Here is a 6,000-nt window from a genome sequence, read left to right on the forward strand (position 1 = left end):
TGTATATTCAGTGCTGTAGCAGAAGAAAAGGAAAGAGAAAGAAAAGCAGTAAAGGCCTCAGAGAAGTCTACCTGTTCAGAACAGCTTTCTGTCCCTTCCGAGGCTTAGACACCTGAACTGTGTTAATCTGTAAATCACTGTTTCTGAAAAATTTCCTTGGCATAAATCACTTAGGCACCTCAAATCCTCTTTGCAATGTTGGGCATGAACAGATAATAATTGTTCTGGAATTGGGTAGAAAATGTCTTCTCTAAGAGGAATATTTCTCTTGGAGAAATGTTTTTCTCTAAGAGGTCCCACTAGGCTGAATTCTAAGAATGACCCCCAATGGCCCTTGCCTTTGTATAATCCCCACGCCTTTGAATGTGGGATGGAACCCGTGCATCTGATAAGATAATGCACCTGTGATACATTATACAGCAACATGAGATTATCCAGGTGGGCCCAATGTAATCTCAAGAGCCCTTTAAAAGCCGAGAATTTTTTTTTTCCTGCTGGTAGCGGAAGAGAAAGAGCTATTTGAAGAGTGAGAAAGATTCGACGTTCTACTGCTGGAGGGGGCTCCGTGCCAAGCATGTGGGCTCCTTGTAGCGGCTGAGACCGACTCTTGGTTGACAGCCAGCAAGAATTGAGGATTTCAGTCCGTCAATCACAAGTAACTGAATTCTGCTAACAACCTAAAAGAGCTTGGAAGTAGATTCTTCCTTGGAGCCTCCAGGTAAGATTCCATCCTGTCCAACACCTTAATTTCTCTCTGTGAAACCCTAAGTGAAACTTGGGAACGCACCCAAGCCCACCTGGACTTCTGATCTTTAGAACCGCGAGCTGAATTGTTGTCACTGAAAAAAGAGTAATAAATTAAAAAACAAAAATGTAATGTTATTACATTTTTATGACATTAGTTTATTACATTAAACTGTTAGGTTTGTGGTAATTTGTTAAGCAGCAAGAGGAAACGAATGCAGAGGAAAATAGAATATATTTTGAAATTGAGGTACCAGTCACATAAGATTGGCCATTAACCGTATTTGTGTGAACAGCTCAGTGGCATTAGTACATTCACGTTGTTGTGTAACCATCATCGCACCGAGTTGTAAGACATTTCCCCACTCCAGAATGAAACTGGTAGCCATTAAGCAATTGCTCCCCCTTCCCTTCCCCCTCCCCTGGCAAACACTTATGTGCTTTCTGTTTCTATAGCATTACCTATTCTGGATGTTTCACACAAGAAGAATCCTACAATATGCGACCTTTTGTATTTGGCTTCTTTCATTTAGCATAATATTTTGAAGGTTCATCGACGTGGTACCTGTTTTCCACACAGCGGCACCGCTTTCTCAACATCCTTGCCAACACTTGTTTTCTTTTTCTTTTTTTGGAAATACCTCACCTAAGGGGTGTGGAGTGGTAGCCCAATATGGTTTTCCTTTGCGTTTTCCTGATGACTAATGCTCAACACAAGCAGCTTTTCACGCATTTGTTAGCCATTTATATATACCTGTTTTGGAGAAATGTCCATTCAAGCCATTCAGGTCTTTTGCCCACTTTTGATTGGATAGTTTGTCTTTTTGTTGTTGGGTTGTAAGAACTCTTTATATATTCTGTATATTAGGCTCTTGTCAGGTATATGATCTACAAATCTTTTTGCCTATGCTGTAGGTGTAAATAAACTGGTGAGGGACATTTTTTTCTCTGTTAATATGTAAAAGCACGTGAGGACATGCATTTTTCAAAAAGAATTATACTCCATGCTTTTGAATCTTGCTTTTCTCAGGAATAATTTGTAGAAAACACTCCACTGTGGTAAGGTTAAGCTCTAATTCTTTCGAATGCCCCATTGTGTGGGTGCGCTATAATTTATTCAACCATTCCCTATTTATGACCACTGACTCTGTTTCTCGTTTTTTGTTCATTGTTAACAATGCTGTAATTAACATCCATGTACAATATATGTCTATGTATTGTGTGTTTCATTTTTCCGGGATTTATTTCCAGGAGTGGGAGAGCTGGGTCAAAGAGTATATGCATTTTTATTTTAATAGGCATTGATTGTTCAGTTGTTTTGCATAAACCAGCGACATGTGAGTATATTCCTTTTGTACCGCATCGTTGTCAACAATAGATGTAGTCAAGTTAAAAAAAATTTTTTTTTCTAGTCTGATAGTTGGAAAATAAGGTAACGATTTTGTCTCTTTCAGGGGATATTTGGCAAAGTCTGGAGATATTTTTGATTGTCCTGTTAATCATGATGTCGGGGGGAGGTGGGGGACTAGGTGTGCTAGCTTCTAGTGGGCAGAGCCAGGGATTCTGCTAAACATCCTCTAATACTCAAAGCAACCCCCACAACAAATGGCCGTCCAGCCTAGAATGCAAACAGTGCCACAGGTAAGAAACCCTGGTGTAAAGAGATACTTCCTTTTATCTTCAGTTTGAAAATCTTTATGGGTGAGTTTGAACATCTTTCCATATATTTGTAAGCTATTTGGATTTACTTTTCTGTAAATTACCTATTCTTGATCTTTGCTCACTTTCTTTTTAAAAAAAATTTTTTTTCAATATATGAAATTTATTGTCAAATTGGTTTCCATACAACACCCAGTGCTCATCCCAAAAGGTGCCCTCCTCAATACCCATCACCCACCCTCCCCTCCCTCCCACCCCCCCATCAACCCTCAGTTTGTTCTCAGTTTTTAAGAGTCTCTTATGCTTTGGCTCTCTCCCACTCTAACCTCTTTTTTTTTTTTTTTTTTTCCTTCCCCATGGGTTTCTGTTAAGTTTCTCAGGATCCACATAAGAGTGAAACCATATGGTATCTGTCTTTCTCTGTATGGCTTATGTCACTTAGCATCACACTCTCCAGTTCCATCCACGTTGCTACAAAGGGCCATATTTCGTTCTTTCTCATTGCCACGTAGTACTCCATTGTGTATATAAACCACAATTTCTTTATCCATTCATCAGTTGATGGACATTTAGGCTCTTTCCACAATTTGGCTATTGTTGAGAGTGCTTCTATAAACATTGGGGTACAAGTGCCCCTATGCATCAGTACTCCTGTATCCCTTGGATAAATTCCTAGCAGTGCTATTGCTGGGTCATAGGGTAGGTCTATTTTTAATTTTCTGAGGAACCTCCACACTGTTTTCCAGAGTGGCTGCACCAATTTGCATTCCCACCAACAGTGCAAGAGGGTTCCCGTTTCTCCACATCCTCGCCAGCATCTATAGTCTCCTGATTTGTTCATTTTGGCCACTCTGACTGGCGTGAGGTGATATCTGAGTGTGGTTTTGATTTGTATTTCCCTGATGAGGAGCGACGTTGAGCATCTTTTCATGTGCCTGTTGGCCATCCGGATGTCTTCTTTAGAGAAGTGTCTATTCATGTTTTCTGCCCATTTCTTCACTGGGTTATTTGTTTTTCGGGTGTGGAGTTTGGTGAGCTCTTTATAGATTTTGGATACTAGCCCTTTGTCCGATATGTCATTTGTAAATATCTTTTCCCATTCCGTTGGTTGCCTTTTAGTTTTGTTGGTTGTTTCCTTTGCTGTGCAGAAGCTTTTTATCTTCATAAGGTCCCAGTAATTCACTTTTGCTTTTAATTCCCTTGCCTTTGGGGATGTGCCGAGTAAGAGATTGCTACGGCTGAGGTCAGAGAGGTCTTTTCCTGCTTTCTCCTCCAAGGTTTTGATGGTTTCCTGTCTCACATTCAGGTCCTTTATCCATTTTGAGTTTATTTTTGTGAATGGTGTGAGAAAGTGGTCTAGTTTCAACCTTCTGCATGTTGCTGTCCAGTTCTCCCAGCACCATTTGTTAAAGAGACTGTCTAAAAAATTTTTTTAATGTTTATTTACTTTTGAGAGAGAGCGTGTGCACACAAGTGGGGGAAGGGCAGAGAGAGAGAGAGAGAGACAGAGACAGAATCCAAAGCAGGCTCCAGGCTCTGAGCTGTCAGCACAGAGCCCAACGTGGGGCTCGAACTCACGAACTGTGAGATCATGACCTGAGCCGAAGTTGGCCCCCCAACTGACTGAGCCACCCAGGTGCCCCATTTGCTCATATTTCTGTTGGTTGTTTATCCCTCTTTTATCAATTAATAAGAGCCTTTTATATTTTATAAACCCTTTATTTGTCCTTTCATTGAAAATGTTATTTCTAAAAATATACTTTTTATTGACTTGTCTACAGTTATCTTTTGCCAAATAATAAAATCTTCTTGAAGAACATAAAACAAGGTCTGAACACATGATCAGACATACTATGTCCTTAGATAGGAAAACATAAAAATATCGCTTTCCTCAAAATTAATTAATAACTTTAATGCAGTTCCAATTGGAGTTCAAACAATATCCAATTAAGATTCCAAAACTATCTTGAAGCTGATATAGGAAACCCAAATGTACAAGAATGACCAATAAAATTTTGCAAAGAAAGACTAGCAAGGGTATTCTTACATCACCACATATCAGAACACACTTTAAAGGTGCTGGAATAAAGAAGATTTGGTAATATTATTGGAATAGCCAACTACATAAGCAAAACAGACTAGAGAATCCAGAGATAGACCTCACTGTCTATGAACATTTAGTAAATGACAACTATTCAATTAAATGACAAAAGGGGTTGGGGCTCCTGGGTGACTCTGTCGGTTAAGCATCTGACCTTCTGCATAGGTCATAATCTCACGGTTCATGAGTTCGAGCCCCACGTCAGGCTCTGAACTGTCAGCACAGAGCCTGAGGCCTGCTTCAGATTCTGTGTCTCCCTCTCTCTACCCCTTGCCTGCTTACTCTGTCTTCACTCTCAAAAGTAAATATTAAAAAAAAAAAAAAGAATTTGGGGTGCTTCCTGAATAAAGCTGGAACTTGTTATTTCTGACTTGGGCTAACCCCTCCATTCTTCACTCCTCGCCCGTAGACTCGCTCTGTTCAGCTGCGAGTTGCTTGCCAATTTCTCAAGAGGCTGCTCAGAAATCGTCTCTCTCCCACCCTACAACCTTAGTCCAGTTTGCCTCTGAGCTACCACACTAGAAGTAGAATTCACACAGCCCAGGGTTCAGGGTGTGCCCTTTGGAAGGTCCCCGGAGGCTCCGGAGTTTGCCAGAGGCACACTGGGAGCAGACAGTCACTGAGCCATTGGGAGGGAGCAGCCCTGGATGTGCTGTCTGTGACTCAGCTATTGAACCTCCTCATGTCACACAGAATGAATTTCATCAGAGGCCAGAACAGACTAGATTATTTAGCCAAGCCAAGTGGTGAAATAATTTATTTTTGAATACACAGATCTTCCTTTACGTACGTCCCGATAAACCTATCGTCAGTTGAAAATATTTAATACACCTACCAACCATCATAGCTTAGCCTCGCCTCTCTTAAGCATGCTCAGAACCTTTACATTAGCCTACACCTGGGCAAAATCATCTAACACAAAGCCTGTTGTATAATAAAGTGTTGAGTATCTCATGTAATCTATTGAACACTGTACTGGAGAGGACAATAAGAATGGCCATGTGGGTAGCGAGTGGTTGTGTGTCGACAGCTTACCCTCATGACCGCGAGGCTGAGTGGGAGCCGTACCTCGTTTCCTGTGACCAGCGTCATGCTCCTTCATAGTAGGTCTGATCATCCCACATATGGCTAGGTGGGGAGAAGCTCCAAATTCAAACTTCAAAGTACACTTTCTACTGAATGTGTGTCGCTTTTTCACCATCGTGAAGCCACAAAACTGTTTTAAGTCCAACCATCAGAAGTCGGGAGCTGTCTATACCTTATCGTCTTTAAAGAATGCATGTCACTTGTTAGAAAAATATTTGAAGTCCTGTTTTAGAAACATGTGGAACTTCTTATGGCCACCTCCAAAAACAGCACTCATAATCACAAGACCAATGAGTCATAAGTTAGGAAATCCTAAATGAGTTGAAATAAGGGCGTGCTCATTGCTCTCATCTAATATTCATTTGTGGCACATAATTAACCCAAGGAATAGATCAAGTGCTTTATGAGAT

Source organism: Panthera onca, chromosome F1 (genome assembly GCF_046562875.1).
Source record: "Panthera onca isolate mPanOnc1 chromosome F1, mPanOnc1 haplotype 2, whole genome shotgun sequence".
Lineage (NCBI taxonomy): Eukaryota > Metazoa > Chordata > Mammalia > Carnivora > Felidae > Panthera > Panthera onca.